Source organism: Dreissena polymorpha, chromosome 8, assembly GCF_020536995.1.
Source record: "Dreissena polymorpha isolate Duluth1 chromosome 8, UMN_Dpol_1.0, whole genome shotgun sequence".
In the NCBI taxonomy this organism is placed as follows: Eukaryota; Metazoa; Mollusca; class Bivalvia; order Myida; family Dreissenidae; genus Dreissena; species Dreissena polymorpha.
The window spans coordinates 7,012,230-7,034,707 of NC_068362.1; the positions used below are offsets into that span (position 1 = coordinate 7,012,230).

The following is a 22,478-nucleotide window of genomic DNA, read 5'->3' on the forward strand; positions in this document are numbered from 1 at the left end:
CATGCGGCATCTCATCTGGGTCTTCGCTGTTTGCCAAGTTCTTTTTTCTAGACGCTATGCATAAATGGGTTAAACATCTTATTACTATATAAATATTAACACGCAGATGTTAATTTGAAAAAAAAAAGTTATATTAATATATCTGATTAACTTGATTGCGATATTGGATATGCATGCACACATTGTTTCGACTGTTTATTTTACACTGCAGTATATTCTTTCTGCAAGAAAGGTGGAAGCCATGTATTTACCACGTGCATGTTAACATCGACATTCGTGAAAACTACCCAGCGCAATACACAAGTCGTACCAGATGTCTTAGAATTAACTTCGTAGAAAGAACACGCTTGTGTTAATTTAACGTGATTGCCTTTAATAAAGAAACAAAATCATTTGTGCAGAAAAGAATCACACAATATAACAGTGCGATCTTCGTTGTCAATAACTTTTCATTCCTGTTAGCATAGCTTTACAGTTTAAATGAATCAATGTACTAACCAGTGTGGTGAAATGACCAAACTGTCATGGGACCGTTTCGGACAATCGGTACACTTGCCGCAAAGAACGCTGGGAACCAGAGTGCCTACCTAGATATATGAAGAACAAGTGTTGAATTATTGTTACTGTTACTTATTAATAAGCATGGGTCAGGCAGACTCCCATTTATCTACCTGAAAAATCCCTGGCACGCATTACATTGATTAACCAGACCACTCATTACAGCATAGACCCAACTTAAATCATTTTAATAGATTTAGGCTCATATTTAACCCGTCCACATTTCCCCATACAGCACAGACCACAAGGAGGGATCCTGTCACCTGCTCCATGGTTTGACCTTACTCCTTAATAATATTAATGACCGAAAAGACCCATAGGATCCCTATGCGTGCCACACCTAGATCCGTAACGGCCCTACTACTGACCGCATCTAGCTTAACCTTGAACAAGATCGGCCATAAAATTGACCGCACAACCTCAGTGATACGGAGCGTATAGTGACACCTCATCTAGAGTCCGTGATCCAGTTAAAAATCTAAAATCCATTCATAATCCGCAATCTTTCATACAAGCTACGATAAGTTTTTTTCTCGCTTATACTTGAAACGGTAGAGCTTTTACGAACTTGCATAAATTACATTGGCTAGATCGTCGGCGATATTTCCAACGATCTACGTCATTAGTTACTGAATTGGTGTCTATGTAAGCTTTACGTATCTTTTGTGACTGGAGGTTCTCACAAAATCCGGGAACGTGCGGAGTTTAGAACATGGTCGTTCGAGTCGGTCTTGGAGATCAGGTTTTAAAGTTTAGAATCGATCGATAGATGACAGCTGCAGCTCATCGTTAGTATTATGCGATTGTTAGTAGTGTGTAACCTGACAGTTCGGTCGTAGATTTTCCCAGTTTTTCAGGTTACATTACACTAAATCATTGTGTATCCCTCCGTGGTCCATTCGAAAGTAGTGCCTATTTCTAAAGAGTTCCTTTTCTCTTCTTGAATATAAGCCATTTAACAATGTGAGACATGTCTTTTGTGGTTATTTGTAATACCCTGTATGTGTCTGGAGTACTTTGATGCCTTGGATTGGAAGCTAACTTAAAAGATGAACTTTTGAGGGTGTGTTTTCTATTGTGTGGGGCTTTTGTCGAAATTAGGATTCCGAAACGCGTTTTTCTACGGTGGGTTCATTCGACAGCGATTTACTTTCTTAGAAGTTGCGAGACGGTATGTTTTTGATTGCAATTATTGGAAGATGACAGATCCATCTTTAAAATTATACCAGGTTCGGAAAAATTGATACGTCGGAAAGGCAATAAAAATGCTGTGAAAGTTGTCAGTTTTATAATGGGACCCTATGGGAATCGGAATTAGTGTAATATAACCTTTAAAAAGCACATTAACTGCAATGTCAAGGTCACATGGATTCGTCTGCAAGCGAGACAAGTAGAAAATGAATTTTAATGAATGTTTTGATGATTTGGGTGCTAAAATAGATGAGAGATGTCAATATTTTGGTCCAAATGGATGTTTTAGGTGGTTTTGGACTGTTCCGGATGGGTGGGGGATCTGGTATGGACAAGTAAGGGTAACATTTCCAACAAATCTTAAATGTAAATATTATTATGTCCCTAGATTGAAGTTTCAGGTGGAGAGCAAGAAAAATATGCCAAATTACATGCATGCAGCCCATTTATGCCATTTTTCTCTTTGTTTGTAGGCCTGACCGTTTGTCCTTGAGCCGTAGATGGTCAACAATCCGCTAGCTGTCTTGCTCTGACTGGTGCACTGGACATGATTTCAATGTGAGTCATCATACTGATTGTTTAATTAACACATGAATTTCAGTTTGTTCGTTAAAGTACTAACTTAGCTGTGTCTTTACAGTGGACGTAATGGTGCGCAGCAGGTGGTAGACTAGGTATTTCCATAAATACACTATGTTTACAGAATTGCGGCCAGTGGAGCAACATAGCTGATGAGTTAATAGCACTAGTTCTTCAGACAAATAACTTTATTTTCAACCTATAAAGCATATTTAGCTGTAGGTGGGGCCATTTAGCTGTAAGATCTGGCTTTTGTTCTGTTAAGCCCTTAGAGTAATGAATTTCAGAGTGAAGACCATAGCGCCTTTTCCTAGTCAAGTATCGGGCAGCTGTATGTCTTTTCAGAAATGCACATGTCTTCTTAAGCATGTCATTGTGTTTGCTTTTAATAAGATAGGCAATAAACTCATAACCTTTAGACAAATGAGCATCTGTAAATTCAGATTTCACTATTTCAGAGTTAGCCAGACCATGATTGAGCTTAAGGATTGTGCTGCGGATGCAGCCTGTGCAGTTCCGGGAGAAAGTCACTGTCTTGGGCAATGCGGTCTGGTATCAGGTAAGCACTATTGAAAGCCTCACACTTTTGGGGGGTCTGAAGCCTTGTGCTGTCAATGCGATCTGGTTCAAGTACAATCAGAATGCATTTTCAAAGCAGTACTTCATCAGATATGGTTATCTCAAGCTTACAGTTCGCGGGCAGATATGACTTCGATTTGTTCTTGCTAGCAGAACCCCTACAGGCCAAACTATGCGTTAAGCACTATTTTCCACAGCAACCCTTGCAGACAGAAAAACAATACTTACAATAACTTCTGGCATTTAATTTTTAATTTCCTTTATATCTCTTTTGTCTGTTTGTTTGCCCTTTTTAACTCTGACATGCCATCTTGCTCACATTGATGGAGCATACCTGTTTTTGTTTAGAGCCAAGTCCCCAGCTGCTCGAGTTTGCCGTGTCGATAATGAGAAGCCATGGCATGATGTCTCCTCTATGTGTTTCCTTATCTCAGTGTTGAACATAATTGCCAGTTTCAGGGGCCTAAACATTTTATTTTATTAAAGGTCTGGATGATCCTTGCCTGACTGCGGGTTTGTGTACACCTCAATCCGACTCTGTGTCCTGAACAGAGGCCGCAGTGGTGCAGCGCTTGTGGACGATCCATCAACATCCTGAAAGGTCAACACTACACCAAGCTGGGAAAATTGATCTTGATAGTCATCCCCAGGTAGTGGAATGAATGTACACTGAACTACATAGGAATCACACCCAAATGACTTTCCTGCCACGACATTAGTGTGGCCACTCGCGTAGGAATTCCTTAGCAAACGTGCTCTTTTGCATGGTGACTGTGGGCATTTTTGCAAAACTTACGCTTTCAACACTGGATTTTAAAGAGAATACTTAATAAAATGTCGCTAACAGGACTTATTTATATGAGAGAGACTATCTGGATGCGCATTAAGTGTCACTTTGTGTCGTAAGCTGTTGAAGGAGCGCTTTGCGCCTTTTTAAGTGTTAATTTTGGGTAGCCGGCTTGTATCGGCTTGAAAGCTGCAAATTATGCCTCTCATCATAATAGCATTAATTTTTGTAATTGCAATGTGTATGTTTAGATTGTAAGTGAAGCTTTTAATAATAATTTTCTTAAAAAACATGATTTTATATGCTGTCAGTGAGTTTTTTATTGAAAAAAAATGCTTAAAATTAAAAAAAAGTCTCCTATTTCATCAAGAAAAGTACACTGATTCACAATCAATACATTTATTTGGGCCTTTTGCTGATATATTGGTGAATTTCGCATGCAATGATACCAGTTTTTTCCATAAAAGTTACGCGTAACAATAATTGGAGACACAAAATCAGCTGTCGTCACTTAGACTAAAAATCATGCATTCCGACTTGACTGCGGCCAATTTAGTCACCGCTTTAAATGGCCATTTTAAGGCCTTTACCCCCATCCGAATGCACTGAAATTGCATATTCATTGTGGAAATAGTTGAAATCTCATGTGGAGAAAGTTTGAAAAAGATGGGACAAAGTTGAGTTCCCTTAAAGGTTACATTACACTAAATCATTGTGTATCCCTCCGTGGTCCATTCGAAAGTAGTGCCTATTTCTAAAGAGTTCCTTTTCTCTTCTTAAATATAAGCCATTTAACAATGTGAGACATGTCTTTTGTGGTTATTTGTAATACCCTGTATGTGTCTGGAGTACTTTGATGCCTTGGATTGGAAGCTAACTTAAAAGATGAACTTTTGAGGGTGTGTTTTCTATTGTGTGGGGCTTTTGTCGAAATTAGGATTCCGAAACGCGTTTTTCTACGGTGGGTTCATTCGACAGCGATTTACTTTCTTAGAAGTTGCGAGACGGTATGTTTTTGATTGCAATTATTGGAAGATGACAGATCCATCTTTAAAATTATACCAGGTTCGGAAAAATTGATACGTCGTAAAGGCAATAAAAATGCTGTGAAAGTTGTCAGTTTTATAATGGGACCCTATGGGAATCGGAATTAGTGTAATATAACCTTTAAAAAGCACATTAACTGCAATGTCAAGGTCACATGGATTCGTCTGCAAGCGAGACAAGTAGAAAATGAATTTTAATGAATGTTTTGATGATTTGGGTGCTAAAATAGATGAGAGATGTCAATATTTTGGTCCAAATGGATGTTTTAGGTGGTTTTGGACTGTTCCGGATGGGTGGGGGATCTGGTATGGACAAGTAAGGGTAACATTTCCAACAAATCTTAAATGTAAATATTATTATGTCCCTAGATTGAAGTTTCAGGTGGAGAGCAAGAAAAATATGCCAAATTACATGCATGCAGCCCATTTATGCCATTTTTCTCTTTGTTTGTAGGCCTGACCGTTTGTCCTTGAGCCGTAGATGGTCAACAATCCGCTAGCTGTCTTGCTCTGACTGGTGCACTGGACATGATTTCAATGTGAGTCATCATACTGATTGTTTAATTAACACATGAATTTCAGTTTGTTCGTTAAAGTACTAACTTAGCTGTGTCTTTACAGTGGACGTAATGGTGCGCAGCAGGTGGTAGACTAGGTATTTCCATAAATACACTATGTTTACAGAATTGCGGCCAGTGGAGCAACATAGCTGATGAGTTAATAGCACTAGTTCTTCAGACAAATAACTTTATTTTCAACCTATAAAGCATATTTAGCTGTAGGTGGGGCCATTTAGCTGTAAGATCTGGCTTTTGTTCTGTTAAGCCCTTAGAGTAATGAATTTCAGAGTGAAGACCATAGCGCCTTTTCCTAGTCAAGTATCGGGCAGCTGTATGTCTTTTCAGAAATGCACATGTCTTCTTAAGCATGTCATTGTGTTTGCTTTTAATAAGATAGGCAATAAACTCATAACCTTTAGACAAATGAGCATCTGTAAATTCAGATTTCACTATTTCAGAGTTAGCCAGACCATGATTGAGCTTAAGGATTGTGCTGCGGATGCAGCCTGTGCAGTTCCGGGAGAAAGTCACTGTCTTGGGCAATGCGGTCTGGTATCAGGTAAGCACTATTGAAAGCCTCACACTTTTGGGGGGTCTGAAGCCTTGTGCTGTCAATGCGATCTGGTTCAAGTACAATCAGAATGCATTTTCAAAGCAGTACTTCATCAGATATGGTTATCTCAAGCTTACAGTTCGCGGGCAGATATGACTTCGATTTGTTCTTGCTAGCAGAACCCCTACAGGCCAAACTATGCGTTAAGCACTATTTTCCACAGCAACCCTTGCAGACAGAAAAACAATACTTACAATAACTTCTGGCATTTAATTTTTAATTTCCTTTATATCTCTTTTGTCTGTTTGTTTGCCCTTTTTAACTCTGACATGCCATCTTGCTCACATTGATGGAGCATACCTGTTTTTGTTTAGAGCCAAGTCCCCAGCTGCTCGAGTTTGCCGTGTCGATAATGAGAAGCCATGGCATGATGTCTCCTCTATGTGTTTCCTTATCTCAGTGTTGAACATAATTGCCAGTTTCAGGGGCCTAAACATTTTATTTTATTAAAGGTCTGGATGATCCTTGCCTGACTGCGGGTTTGTGTACACCTCAATCCGACTCTGTGTCCTGAACAGAGGCCGCAGTGGTGCAGCGCTTGTGGACGATCCATCAACATCCTGAAAGGTCAACACTACACCAAGCTGGGAAAATTGATCTTGATAGTCATCCCCAGGTAGTGGAATGAATGTACACTGAACTACATAGGAATCACACCCAAATGACTTTCCTGCCACGACATTAGTGTGGCCACTCGCGTAGGAATTCCTTAGCAAACGTGCTCTTTTGCATGGTGACTGTGGGCATTTTTGCAAAACTTACGCTTTCAACACTGGATTTTAAAGAGAATACTTAATAAAATGTCGCTAACAGGACTTATTTATATGAGAGAGACTATCTGGATGCGCATTAAGTGTCACTTTGTGTCGTAAGCTGTTGAAGGAGCGCTTTGCGCCTTTTTAAGTGTTAATTTTGGGTAGCCGGCTTGTATCGGCTTGAAAGCTGCAAATTATGCCTCTCATCATAATAGCATTAATTTTTGTAATTGCAATGTGTATGTTTAGATTGTAAGTGAAGCTTTTAATAATAATTTTCTTAAAAAACATGATTTTATATGCTGTCAGTGAGTTTTTTATTGAAAAAAAATGCTTAAAATTAAAAAAAAGTCTCCTATTTCATCAAGAAAAGTACACTGATTCACAATCAATACATTTATATTGGGCCTTTTGCTGATATATTGGTGAATTTCGCATGCAATGATACCAGTTTTTGCCATAAAAGTTACGCGTAACAATAATTGGAGACACAAAATCAGCTGTCGTCACTTAGACTAAAAATCATGCATTCCGACTTGACTGCGGCCAATTTAGTCACCGCTTTAAATGGCCATTTTAAGGCCTTTACCCCCATCCGAATGCACTGAAATTGCATATTCATTGTGGAAATAGTTGAAATCTCATGTGGAGAAAGTTTGAAAAAGATGGGACAAAGTTGAGTTCCCTTAAAGGTTACATTACACTAAATCATTGTGTATCCCTCCGTGGTCCATTCGAAAGTAGTGCCTATTTCTAAAGAGTTCCTTTTCTCTTCTTGAATATAAGCCATTTAACAATGTGAGACATGTCTTTTGTGGTTATTTGTAATACCCTGTATGTGTCTGGAGTACTTTGATGCCTTGGATTGGAAGCTAACTTAAAAGATGAACTTTTGAGGGTGTGTTTTCTATTGTGTGGGGCTTTTGTCGAAATTAGGATTCCGAAACGCGTTTTTCTACGGTGGGTTCATTCGACAGCGATTTACTTTCTTAGAAGTTGCGAGACGGTATGTTTTTGATTGCAATTATTGGAAGATGACAGATCCATCTTTAAAATTATACCAGGTTCGGAAAAATTGATACGTCGGAAAGGCAATAAAAATGCTGTGAAAGTTGTCAGTTTTATAATGGGACCCTATGGGAATCGGAATTAGTGTAATATAACCTTTAAAAAGCACATTAACTGCAATGTCAAGGTCACATGGATTCGTCTGCAAGCGAGACAAGTAGAAAATGAATTTTAATGAATGTTTTGATGATTTGGGTGCTAAAATAGATGAGAGATGTCAATATTTTGGTCCAAATGGATGTTTTAGGTGGTTTTGGACTGTTCCGGATGGGTGGGGGATCTGGTATGGACAAGTAAGGGTAACATTTCCAACAAATCTTAAATGTAAATATTATTATGTCCCTAGATTGAAGTTTCAGGTGGAGAGCAAGAAAAATATGCCAAATTACATGCATGCAGCCCATTTATGCCATTTTTCTCTTTGTTTGTAGGCCTGACCGTTTGTCCTTGAGCCGTAGATGGTCAACAATCCGCTAGCTGTCTTGCTCTGACTGGTGCACTGGACATGATTTCAATGTGAGTCATCATACTGATTGTTTAATTAACACATGAATTTCAGTTTGTTTGTTAAAGTACTAACTTAGCTGTGTCTTTACAGTGGACGTAATGGTGCGCAGCAGGTGGTAGACTAGGTATTTCCATAAATACACTATGTTTACAGAATTGCGGCCAGTGGAGCAACATAGCTGATGAGTTAATAGCACTAGTTCTTCAGACAAATAACTTTATTTTCAACCTATAAAGCATATTTAGCTGTAGGTGGGGCCATTTAGCTGTAAGATCTGGCTTTTGTTCTGTTAAGCCCTTAGAGTAATGAATTTCAGAGTGAAGACCATAGCGCCTTTTCCTAGTCAAGTATCGGGCAGCTGTATGTCTTTTCAGAAATGCACATGTCTTCTTAAGCATGTCATTGTGTTTGCTTTTAATAAGATAGGCAATAAACTCATAACCTTTAGACAAATGAGCATCTGTAAATTCAGATTTCACTATTTCAGAGTTAGCCAGACCATGATTGAGCTTAAGGATTGTGCTGCGGATGCAGCCTGTGCAGTTCCGGGAGAAAGTCACTGTCTTGGGCAATGCGGTCTGGTATCAGGTAAGCACTATTGAAAGCCTCACACTTTTGGGGGGTCTGAAGCCTTGTGCTGTCAATGCGATCTGGTTCAAGTACAATCAGAATGCATTTTCAAAGCAGTACTTCATCAGATATGGTTATCTCAAGCTTACAGTTCGCGGGCAGATATGACTTCGATTTGTTCTTGCTAGCAGAACCCCTACAGGCCAAACTATGCGTTAAGCACTATTTTCCACAGCAACCCTTGCAGACAGAAAAACAATACTTACAATAACTTCTGGCATTTAATTTTTAATTTCCTTTATATCTCTTTTGTCTGTTTGTTTGCCCTTTTTAACTCTGACATGCCATCTTGCTCACATTGATGGAGCATACCTGTTTTTGTTTAGAGCCAAGTCCCCAGCTGCTCGAGTTTGCCGTGTCGATAATGAGAAGCCATGGCATGATGTCTCCTCTATGTGTTTCCTTATCTCAGTGTTGAACATAATTGCCAGTTTCAGGGGCCTAAACATTTTATTTTATTAAAGGTCTGGATGATCCTTGCCTGACTGCGGGTTTGTGTACACCTCAATCCGACTCTGTGTCCTGAACAGAGGCCGCAGTGGTGCAGCGCTTGTGGACGATCCATCAACATCCTGAAAGGTCAACACTACACCAAGCTGGGAAAATTGATCCTGATAGTCATCCCCAGGTAGTGGAATGAATGTACACTGAACTACAGAGGAATCACACCCAAATGACTTTCCTGCCACGACATTAGTGTGGCCACTCGCGTAGGAATTCCTTAGCAAACGTGCTCTTTTGCATGGTGACTGTGGGCATTTTTGCAAAACTTACGCTTTCAACACTGGATTTTAAAGAGAATACTTAATAAAATGTCGCTAACAGGACTTATTTATATGAGAGAGACTATCTGGATGCGCATTAAGTGTCACTTTGTGTCGTAAGCTGTTGAAGGAGCGCTTTGCGCCTTTTTAAGTGTTAATTTTGGGTAGCCGGCTTGTATCGGCTTGAAAGCTGCAAATTATGCCTCTCATCATAATAGCATTAATTTTTGTAATTGCAATGTGTATGTTTAGATTGTAAGTGAAGCTTTTAATAATAATTTTCTTAAAAAACATGATTTTATATGCTGTCAGTGAGTTTTTTATTGAAAAAAATGCTTAAAATTAAAAAAAAGTCTCCTATTTCATCAAGAAAAGTACACTGATTCACAATCAATACATTTATTTGGGCCTTTTGCTGATATATTGGTGAATTTCGCATGCAATGATACCAGTTTTTGCCATAAAAGTTACGCGTAACAATAATTGGAGACACAAAATCAGCTGTCGTCACTTAGACTAAAAATCATGCATTCCGACTTGACTGCGGCCAATTTAGTCACCGCTTTAAATGGCCATTTTAAGGCCTTTACCCCCATCCGAATGCACTGAAATTGCATATTCATTGTGGAAATAGTTGAAATCTCATGTGGAGAAAGTTTGAAAAAGATGGGACAAAGTTGAGTTCCCTTAAAGGTTACATTACACTAAATCATTGTGTATCCCTCCGTGGTCCATTCGAAAGTAGTGCCTATTTCTAAAGAGTTCCTTTTCTCTTCTTGAATATAAGCCATTTAACAATGTGAGACATGTCTTTTGTGGTTATTTGTAATACCCTGTATGTGTCTGGAGTACTTTGATGCCTTGGATTGGAAGCTAACTTAAAAGATGAACTTTTGAGGGTGTGTTTTCTATTGTGTGGGGCTTTTGTCGAAATTAGGATTCCGAAACGCGTTTTTCTACGGTGGGTTCATTCGACAGCGATTTACTTTCTTAGAAGTTGCGAGACGGTATGTTTTTGATTGCAATTATTGGAAGATGACAGATCCATCTTTAAAATTATACCAGGTTCGGAAAAATTGATACGTCGGAAAGGCAATAAAAATGCTGTGAAAGTTGTCAGTTTTATAATGGGACCCTATGGGAATCGGAATTAGTGTAATATAACCTTTAAAAAGCACATTAACTGCAATGTCAAGGTCACATGGATTCGTCTGCAAGCGAGACAAGTAGAAAATGAATTTTAATGAATGTTTTGATGATTTGGGTGCTAAAATAGATGAGAGATGTCAATATTTTGGTCCAAATGGATGTTTTAGGTGGTTTTGGACTGTTCCGGATGGGTGGGGGATCTGGTATGGACAAGTAAGGGTAACATTTCCAACAAATCTTAAATGTAAATATTATTATGTCCCTAGATTGAAGTTTCAGGTGGAGAGCAAGATGAAAAATATGCCAAATTACATGCATGCAGCCCATTTATGCCATTTTTCTCTTTGTTTGTAGGCCTGACCGTTTGTCCTTGAGCCGTAGATGGTCAACAATCCGCTAGCTGTCTTGCTCTGACTGGTGCACTGGACATGATTTCAATGTGAGTCATCATACTGATTGTTTAATTAACACATGAATTTCAGTTTGTTCGTTAAAGTACTAACTTAGCTGTGTCTTTACAGTGGACGTAAGTGGTGCGCAGCAGGTGGTAGACTAGGTATTTCCATAAATACACTATGTTTACAGAATTGCGGCCAGTGGAGCAACATAGCTGATGAGTTAATAGCACTAGTTCTTCAGACAAATAACTTTATTTTCAACCTATAAAGCATATTTAGCTGTAGGTGGGGCCATTTAGCTGTAAGATCTGGCTTTTGTTCTGTTAAGCCCTTAGAGTAATGAATTTCAGAGTGAAGACCATAGCGCCTTTTCCTAGTCAAGTATCGGGCAGCTGTATGTCTTTTCAGAAATGCACATGTCTTCTTAAGCATGTCATTGTGTTTGCTTTTAATAAGATAGGCAATAAACTCATAACCTTTAGACAAATGAGCATCTGTAAATTCAGATTTCACTATTTCAGAGTTAGCCAGACCATGATTGAGCTTAAGGATTGTGCTGCGGATGCAGCCTGTGCAGTTCCGGGAGAAAGTCACTGTCTTGGGCAATGCGGTCTGGTATCAGGTAAGCACTATTGAAAGCCTCACACTTTTGGGGGGTCTGAAGCCTTGTGCTGTCAATGCGATCTGGTTCAAGTACAATCAGAATGCATTTTCAAAGCAGTACTTCATCAGATATGGTTATCTCAAGCTTACAGTTCGCGGGCAGATATGACTTCGATTTGTTCTTGCTAGCAGAACCCCTACAGGCCAAACTATGCGTTAAGCACTATTTTCCACAGCAACCCTTGCAGACAGAAAAACAATACTTACAATAACTTCTGGCATTTAATTTTTAATTTCCTTTATATCTCTTTTGTCTGTTTGTTTGCCCTTTTTAACTCTGACATGCCATCTTGCTCACATTGATGGAGCATACCTGTTTTTGTTTAGAGCCAAGTCCCCAGCTGCTCGAGTTTGCCGTGTCGATAATGAGAAGCCATGGCATGATGTCTCCTCTATGTGTTTCCTTATCTCAGTGTTGAACATAATTGCCAGTTTCAGGGGCCTAAACATTTTATTTTATTAAAGGTCTGGATGATCCTTGCCTGACTGCGGGTTTGTGTACACCTCAATCCGACTCTGTGTCCTGAACAGAGGCCGCAGTGGTGCAGCGCTTGTGGACGATCCATCAACATCCTGAAAGGTCAACACTACACCAAGCTGGGAAAATTGATCCTGATAGTCATCCCCAGGTAGTGGAATGAATGTACACTGAACTACAGAGGAATCACACCCAAATGACTTTCCTGCCACGACATTAGTGTGGCCACTCGCGTAGGAATTCCTTAGCAAACGTGCTCTTTTGCATGGTGACTGTGGGCATTTTTGCAAAACTTACGCTTTCAACACTGGATTTTAAAGAGAATACTTAATAAAATGTCGCTAACAGGACTTATTTATATGAGAGAGACTATCTGGATGCGCATTAAGTGTCACTTTGTGTCGTAAGCTGTTGAAGGAGCGCTTTGCGCCTTTTTAAGTGTTAATTTTGGGTAGCCGGCTTGTATCGGCTTGAAAGCTGCAAATTATGCCTCTCATCATAATAGCATTAATTTTTGTAATTGCAATGTGTATGTTTAGATTGTAAGTGAAGCTTTTAATAATAATTTTCTTAAAAAACATGATTTTATATGCTGTCAGTGAGTTTTTTATTGAAAAAAATGCTTAAAATTAAAAAAAAGTCTCCTATTTCATCAAGAAAAGTACACTGATTCACAATCAATACATTTATTTGGGCCTTTTGCTGATATATTGGTGAATTTCGCATGCAATGATACCAGTTTTTGCCATAAAAGTTACGCGTAACAATAATTGGAGACACAAAATCAGCTGTCGTCACTTAGACTAAAAATCATGCATTCCGACTTGACTGCGGCCAATTTAGTCACCGCTTTAAATGGCCATTTTAAGGCCTTTACCCCCATCCGAATGCACTGAAATTGCATATTCATTGTGGAAATAGTTGAAATCTCATGTGGAGAAAGTTTGAAAAAGATGGGACAAAGTTGAGTTCCCTTAAAGGTTACATTACACTAAATCATTGTGTATCCCTCCGTGGTCCATTCGAAAGTAGTGCCTATTTCTAAAGAGTTCCTTTTCTCTTCTTGAATATAAGCCATTTAACAATGTGAGACATGTCTTTTGTGGTTATTTGTAATATCCTGTATGTGTCTGGAGTACTTTGATGCCTTGGATTGGAAGCTAACTTAAAAGATGAACTTTTGAGGGTGTGTTTTCTATTGTGTGGGGCTTTTGTCGAAATTAGGATTCCGAAACGCGTTTTTCTACGGTGGGTTCATTCGACAGCGATTTACTTTCTTAGAAGTTGCGAGACGGTATGTTTTTGATTGCAATTATTGGAAGATGACAGATCCATCTTTAAAATTATACCAGGTTCGGAAAAATTGATACGTCGGAAAGGCAATAAAAATGCTGTGAAAGTTGTCAGTTTTATAATGGGACCCTATGGGAATCGGAATTAGTGTAATATAACCTTTAAAAAGCACATTAACTGCAATGTCAAGGTCACATGGATTCGTCTGCAAGCGAGACAAGTAGAAAATGAATTTTAATGAATGTTTTGATGATTTGGGTGCTAAAATAGATGAGAGATGTCAATATTTTGGTCCAAATGGATGTTTTAGGTGGTTTTGGACTGTTCCGGATGGGTGGGGGATCCTGGTATGGACAAGTAAGGGTAACATTTCCAACAAATCTTAAATGTAAATATTATTATGTCCCTAGATTGAAGTTTCAGGTGGAGAGCAAGATGAAAAATATGCCAAATTACATGCATGCAGCCCATTTATGCCATTTTTCTCTTTGTTTGTAGGCCTGACCGTTTGTCCTTGAGCCGTAGATGGTCAACAATCCGCTAGCTGTCTTGCTCTGACTGGTGCACTGGACATGATTTCAATGTGAGTCATCATACTGATTGTTTAATTAACACATGAATTTCAGTTTGTTCGTTAAAGTACTAACTTAGCTGTGTATTTACAGTGGACGTAGTGGTGCGCAGCAGGTGGTAGACTAGGTATTTCCATAAATACACTATGTTTACAGAATTGCGGCCAGTGGAGCAACATAGCTGATGAGTTAATAGCACTAGTTCTTCAGACAAATAACTTTATTTTCAACCTATAAAGCATATTTAGCTGTAGGTGGGGCCATTTAGCTGTAAGATCTGGCTTTTGTTCTGTTAAGCCCTTAGAGTAATGAATTTCAGAGTGAAGACCATAGCGCCTTTTCCTAGTCAAGTATCGGGCAGCTGTATGTCTTTTCAGAAATGCACATGTCTTCTTAAGCATGTCATTGTGTTTGCTTTTAATAAGATAGGCAATAAACTCATAACCTTTAGACAAATGAGCATCTGTAAATTCAGATTTCACTATTTCAGAGTTAGCCAGACCATGATTGAGCTTAAGGATTGTGCTGCGGATGCAGCCTGTGCAGTTCCGGGAGAAAGTCACTGTCTTGGGCAATGCGGTCTGGTATCAGGTAAGCACTATTGAAAGCCTCACACTTTTGGGGGGTCTGAAGCCTTGTGCTGTCAATGCAATCTGGTTCAAGTACAATCCGAATGCATTTTCAAAGCAGTACTTCATCAGATATGGTTATCTCAAGCTTACAGTTCGCGGGCAGATATGACTTCGATTTGTTCTTGCTAGCAGAACCCCTACAGGCCAAACTATGCGTTAAGCACTATTTTCCACAGCAACCCTTGCAGACAGAAAAACAATACTTACAATAACTTCTGGCATTTAATTTTTAATTTCCTTTATATCTCTTTTGTCTGTTTGTTTGCCCTTTTTAACTCTGACATGCCATCTTGCTCACATTGATGGAGCATACCTGTTTTTGTTTAGAGCCAAGTCCCCAGCTGCTCGAGTTTGCCGTGTCGATAATGAGAAAGCCATGGCATGATGTCTCCTCTATGTGTTTCCTTATCTCAGTGTTGAACATAATTGCCAGTTTCAGGGGCCTAAACATTTTATTTTATTAAAGGTCTGGATGATCCTTGCCTGACTGCGGGTTTGTGTACACCTCAATCCGACTCTGTGTCCTGAACAGAGGCCGCAGTGGTGCAGCGCTTGTGGACGATCCATCAACATCCTGAAAGGTCAACACTACACCAAGCTGGGAAAATTGATCCTGATAGTCATCCCCAGGTAGTGGAATGAATGTACACTGAACTACAGAGGAATCACACCCAAATGACTTTCCTGCCACGACATTAGTGTGGCCACTCGCGTAGGAATTCCTTAGCAAACGTGCTCTTTTGCATGGTGACTGTGGGCATTTTTGCAAAACTTACGCTTTCAACACTGGATTTTAAAGAGAATACTTAATAAAATGTCGCTAACAGGACTTATTTATATGAGAGAGACTATCTGGATGCGCATTAAGTGTCACTTTGTGTCGTAAGCTGTTGAAGGAGCGCTTTGCGCCTTTTTAAGTGTTAATTTTGGGTAGCCGGCTTGTATCGGCTTGAAAGCTGCAAATTATGCCTCTCATCATAATAGCATTAATTTTTGTAATTGCAATGTGTATGTTTAGATTGTAAGTGAAGCTTTTAATAATAATTTTCTTAAAAAACATGATTTTATATGCTGTCAGTGAGTTTTTTATTGAAAAAAATGCTTAAAATTAAAAAAAAGTCTCCTATTTCATCAAGAAAAGTACACTGATTCACAATCAATACATTTATTTGGGCCTTTTGCTGATATATTGGTGAATTTCGCATGCAATGATACCAGTTTTTGCCATAAAAGTTACGCGTAACAATAATTGGAGACACAAAATCAGCTGTCGTCACTTAGACTAAAAATCATGCATTCCGACTTGACTGCGGCCAATTTAGTCACCGCTTTAAATGGCCATTTTAAGGCCTTTACCCCCATCCGAATGCACTGAAATTGCATATTCATTGTGGAAATAGTTGAAATCTCATGTGGAGAAAGTTTGAAAAAGATGGGACAAAGTTGAGTTCCCTTAAAGGTTACATTACACTAAATCATTGTGTATCCCTCCGTGGTCCATTCGAAAGTAGTGCCTATTTCTAAAGAGTTCCTTTTCTCTTCTTGAATATAAGCCATTTAACAATGTGAGACATGTCTTTTGTGGTTATTTGTAATATCCTGTATGTGTCTGGAGTACTTTGATGCCTTGGATTGGAAGCTAACTTAAAAGATGAACTTTTGAGGGTGTGTTTTCTATTGTGTGGGGCTTTTGTCGAAATTAGGATTCCGAAACGCGTTTTTCTACGGTGGGTTCATTCGACAGCGATTTACTTTCTTAGAAGTTGCGAGACGGTATGTTTTTGATTGCAATTATTGGAAGATGACAGATCCATCTTTAAAATTATACCAGGTTCGGAAAAATTGATACGTCGGAAAGGCAATAAAAATGCTGTGAAAGTTGTCAGTTTTATAATGGGACCCTATGGGAATCGGAATTAGTGTAATATAACCTTTAAAAAGCACATTTACTGCAGTGTCAAGGTCACATGGATTCGTCTGCAAGCGAGACAAGTAGAAAATGAATTTTAATGAATGTTTTGATGATTTGGGTGCTAAAATAGATGAGAGATGTCAATATTTTGGTCCAAATGGATGTTTAAGGTGGTTTTTGACTGTTCCGGATGGGTGGGGGACCTGGTATGGACAAGTAAGGGTAACATTTCCAACAAATCTTAAATGTAAATATTATTATGTCCCTAGATTGAAGTTTCAGGTGGAGAGCAAGATGAAAAATATGCCAAATTACATGCATGCAGCCCATTTATGCCATTTTTCTCTTTGTTTGTAGGCCTGACCGTTTGTCCTTGAGCCGTAGATGGTCAACAATCCGCTAGCTGTCTTGCTCTGACTGGTGCACTGGACATGATTTCAATGTGAGTCATCATACTGATTGTTTAATTAACACATGAATTTCAGTTTGTTTGTTAAAGTACTAACTTAGCTGTGTATTTACAGTGGACGTAGTGGTGCGCAGCAGGTGGTAGACTAGGTATTTCCATAAATACACTATGTTTACAGAATTGCGGCCAGTGGAGCAACATAGCTGATGAGTTAATAGCACTAGTTCTTCAGACAAATAACTTTATTTTCAACCTATAAAGCATATTTAGCTGTAGGTGGGGCCATTTAGCTGTAAGATCTGGCTTTTGTTCTGTTAAGCCCTTAGAGTAATGAATTTCAGAGTGAAGACCATAGCGCCTTTTCCTAGTCAAGTATCGGGCAGCTGTATGTCTTTTCAGAAATGCACATGTCTTCTTAAGCATGTCATTGTGTTTGCTTTTAATAAGATAGGCAATAAACTCATAACCTTTAGACAAATGAGCATCTGTAAATTCAGATTTCACTATTTCAGAGTTAGCCAGACCATGATTGAGCTTAAGGATTGTGCTGCGGATGCAGCCTGTGCAGTTCCGGGAGAAAGTCACTGTCTTGGGCAATGCGGTCTGGTATCAGGTAAGCACTATTGAAAGCCTCACACTTTTGGGGGGTCTGAAGCCTTGTGCTGTCAATGCAATCTGGTTCAAGTACAATCCGAATGCATTTTCAAAGCAGTACTTCATCAGATATGGTTATCTCAAGCTTACAGTTCGCGGGCAGATATGACTTCGATTTGTTCTTGCTAGCAGAACCCCTACAGGCCAAACTATGCGTTAAGCACTATTTTCCACAGCAACCCTTGCAGACAGAAAAACAATACTTACAATAACTTCTGGCATTTAATTTTTAATTTCCTTTATATCTCTTTTGTCTGTTTGTTTGCCCTTTTTAACTCTGACATGCCATCTTGCTCACATTGATGGAGCATACCTGTTTTTGTTTAGAGCCAAGTCCCCAGCTGCTCGAGTTTGCCGTGTCGATAATGAGAAAGCCATGGCATGATGTCTCCTCTATGTGTTTCCTTATCTCAGTGTTGAACATAATTGCCAGTTTCAGGGGCCTAAACATTTTATTTTATTAAAGGTCTGGATGATCCTTGCCTGACTGCGGGTTTGTGTACACCTCAATCCGACTCTGTGTCCTGAACAGAGGCCGCAGTGGTGCAGCGCTTGTGGACAATCCATCAACATCCTGAAAGGTCAACACTACACCAAGCTGGGAAAATTGATCCTGATAGTCATCCCCAGGTAGTGGAATGAATGTACACTGAACTACAGAGGAATCACACCCAAATGACTTTCCTGCCACGACATTAGTGTGGCCACTCGCGTAGGAATTCCTTAGCAAACGTGCTCTTTTGCATGGTGACTGTGGGCATTTTTGCAAAACTTACGCTTTCAACACTGGATTTTAAAGAGAATACTTAATAAAATGTCGCTAACAGGACTTATTTATATGAGAGAGACTATCTGGATGCGCATTAAGTGTCACTTTGTGTCGTAAGCTGTTGAAGGAGCGCTTTGCGCCTTTTTAAGTGTTAATTTTGGGTAGCCGGCTTGTATCGGCTTGAAAGCTGCAAATTATGCCTCTCATCATAATAGCATAATTTTTGTAATTGCAATGTGTATGTTTAGATTGTAAGTGAAGCTTTTAATAATAATTTTCTTAAAAAACATGATTTTATATGCTGTCAGTGAGTTTTTTATTGAAAAAAATGCTTAAAATTAAAAAAAAGTCTCCTATTTCATCAAGAAAAGTACACTGATTCACAATCAATACATTTATTTGGGCCTTTTGCTGATATATTGGTGAATTTCGCATGCAGTGATACCAGTTTTTGCCATAAAAGTTACGCGTAACAATAATTGGAGACACAAAATCAGCTGTCGTCACTTAGACTAAAAATCATGCATTCCGACTTGACTGCGGCCAATTTAGTCACCGCTTTAAATGGCCATTTTAAGGCCTTTACCCCCATCCGAATGCACTGAAATTGCATATTCATTGTGGAAATAGTTGAAATCTCATGTGGAGAAAGTTTGAAAAAGATGGGACAAAGTTGAGTTCCCTTAAAGGTTACATTACACTAAATCATTGTGTATCCCTCCGTGGTCCATTCGAAAGTAGTGCCTATTTCTAAAGAGTTCCTTTTCTCTTCTTGAATATAAGCCATTTAACAATGTGAGACATGTCTTTTGTGGTTATTTGTAATATCCTGTATGTGTCTGGAGTACTTTGATGCCTTGGATTGGAAGCTAACTTAAAAGATGAACTTTTGAGGGTGTGTTTTCTATTGTGTGGGGCTTTTGTCGAAATTAGGATTCCGAAACGCGTTTTTCTACGGTGGGTTCATTCGACAGCGATTTACTTTCTTAGAAGTTGCGAGACGGTATGTTTTTGATTGCAATTATTGGAAGATGACAGATCCATCTTTAAAATTATACCAGGTTCGGAAAAATTGATACGTCGGAAAGGCAATAAAAATGCTGTGAAAGTTGTCAGTTTTATAATGGGACCCTATGGGAATCGGAATTAGTGTAATATAACCTTTAAAAAGCACATTTACTGCAATGTCAAGGTCACATGGATTCGTCTGCAAGCGAGACAAGTAGAAAATGAATTTTAATGAATGTTTTGATGATTTGGGTGCTAAAATAGATGAGAGATGTCAATATTTTGGTCCAAATGGATGTTTTAGGTGGTTTTGGACTGTTCCGGATGGGTGGGGGACCTGGTATGGACAAGTAAGGGTAACATTTCCAACAAATCTTAAATGTAAATATTATTATGTCCCTAGATTGAAGTTTCAGGTGGAGAGCAAGATGAAAAATATGCCAAATTACATGCATGCAGCCCATTTATGCCATTTTTCTCTTTGTTTGTAGGCCTGACCGTTTGTCCTTGAGCCGTAGATGGTCAACAATCCGCTAGCTGTCTTGCTCTGACTGGTGCACTGGACATGATTTCAATGTGAGTCATCATACTGATTGTTTAATTAACACATGAATTTCAGTTTGTTCGTTAAAGTACTAACTTAGCTGTGTATTTACAGTGGACGTAGTGGTGCGCAGCAGGTGGTAGACTAGGTATTTCCATAAATACACTATGTTTACAGAATTGCGGCCAGTGGAGCAACATAGCTGATGAGTTAATAGCACTAGTTCTTCAGACAAATAACTTTATTTTCAACCTATAAAGCATATTTAGCTGTAGGTGGGGCCATTTAGCTGTAAGATCTGGCTTTTGTTCTGTTAAGCCCTTAGAGTAATGAATTTCAGAGTGAAGACCATAGCGCCTTTTCCTAGTCAAGTATCGGGCAGCTGTATGTCTTTTCAGAAATGCACATGTCTTCTTAAGCATGTCATTGTGTTTGCTTTTAATAAGATAGGCAATAAACTCATAACCTTTAGACAAATGAGCATCTGTAAATTCAGATTTCACTATTTCAGAGTTAGCCAGACCATGATTGAGCTTAAGGATTGTGCTGCGGATGCAGCCTGTGCAGTTCCGGGAGAAAGTCACTGTCTTGGGCAATGCGGTCTGGTATCAGGTAAGCACTATTGAAAGCCTCACACTTTTGGGGGGTCTGAAGCCTTGTGCTGTCAATGCAATCTGGTTCAAGTACAATCCGAATGCATTTTCAAAGCAGTACTTCATCAGATATGGTTATCTCAAGCTTACAGTTCGCGGGCAGATATGACTTCGATTTGTTCTTGCTAGCAGAACCCCTACAGGCCAAACTATGCGTTAAGCACTATTTTCCACAGCAACCCTTGCAGACAGAAAAACAATACTTACAATAACTTCTGGCATTTAATTTTTAATTTCCTTTATATCTCTTTTGTCTGTTTGTTTGCCCTTTTTAACTCTGACATGCCATCTTGCTCACATTGATGGAGCATACCTGTTTTTGTTTAGAGCCAAGTCCCCAGCTGCTCGAGTTTGCCGTGTCGATAATGAGAAAGCCATGGCATGATGTCTCCTCTATGTGTTTCCTTATCTCAGTGTTGAACATAATTGCCAGTTTCAGGGGCCTAAACATTTTATTTTATTAAAGGTCTGGATGATCCTTGCCTGACTGCGGGTTTGTGTACACCTCAATCCGACTCTGTGTCCTGAACAGAGGCCGCAGTGGTGCAGCGCTTGTGGACAATCCATCAACATCCTGAAAGGTCAACACTACACCAAGCTGGGAAAATTGATCCTGATAGTCATCCCCAGGTAGTGGAATGAATGTACACTGAACTACAGAGGAATCACACCCAAATGACTTTCCTGCCACGACATTAGTGTGGCCACTCGCGTAGGAATTCCTTAGCAAACGTGCTCTTTTGCATGGTGACTGTGGGCATTTTTGCAAAACTTACGCTTTCAACACTGGATTTTAAAGAGAATACTTAATAAAATGTCGCTAACAGGACTTATTTATATGAGAGAGACTATCTGGATGCGCATTAAGTGTCACTTTGTGTCGTAAGCTGTTGAAGGAGCGCTTTGCGCCTTTTTAAGTGTTAATTTTGGGTAGCCGGCTTGTATCGGCTTGAAAAGCTGCAAATTATGCCTCTCATCATAATAGCATTAATTTTTGTAATTGCAATGTGTATGTTTAGATTGTAAGTGAAGCTTTTAATAATAATTTTTCTTAAAACATGATTTTATATGCTGTCAGTGAGTTTTTTTATTGAAAAAAATGCTTAAAATTAAAAAAAGTCTCCTATTTCATCAAGAAAAGTACACTGATTCACAATCAATACATTTATATGGGCCTTTTGCTGATATATTGGTGAATTTCGCATGCAATGATACCAGTTTTTTTGCCATAAAAGTTACGCGTAACAATAATTGGAGACACAAAATCAGCTGTCGTCACTTAGACTAAAATCATGCATTCCGACTTGACTGCGGCCATTTGTCACCACCGCTTTAAAATGGCCATTTTAAGGCCTTTACCCCCCCATCCGAATGCACTGAAATTGCATATTCATTGTGAAATAGTTGAAATCTCATGTGGAGAAAGTTTGAAAAAAATGGGACAAAGTTGAGTTCCCTTAAGGTTACATTACATACATACAAATCATTGTGTACCCTCGTGGTCCTTTCGAAAGTAGTGCCTATTTCTAAGAGTTCCTTTTCTCTTCTTGAATATAAGCCATTTAACAATGTGAGACATGTCTTTTGTGGTTATTTGTAATACCCCTGTTGTGTCTGGAGTACTTTGATGCCTTGGATTGGAAGCTAACTTAAAAGATGAACTTTGAGGGTTGTTTTCTATTGTGTGGGGCCTTTTGTCGAAATTA

The 22,478-nt window shown here is 39.0% G+C and overlaps 1 long non-coding RNA gene across 1 annotated transcript in view; it reads left to right on the forward strand.

Moving 5' to 3' along the window:
- The first annotated feature begins 2,447 nt into the window (after positions 1-2,447).
- LOC127841428 (uncharacterized) overlaps positions 2,448-22,478 on the forward strand; it is a 36,697-nt gene continuing 16,666 nt past the window's right edge. Inside the window, exons 1-7 of the long non-coding RNA XR_008030975.1 lie at positions 2,448-2,887; positions 3,394-3,557; positions 14,118-14,782; positions 15,290-17,757; positions 18,265-18,428; positions 20,067-20,731; positions 21,239-21,402. This is a non-coding gene — a long non-coding RNA (uncharacterized LOC127841428). The remainder of the gene's footprint in view (positions 2,888-3,393; positions 3,558-14,117; positions 14,783-15,289; positions 17,758-18,264; positions 18,429-20,066; positions 20,732-21,238; positions 21,403-22,478) is intronic.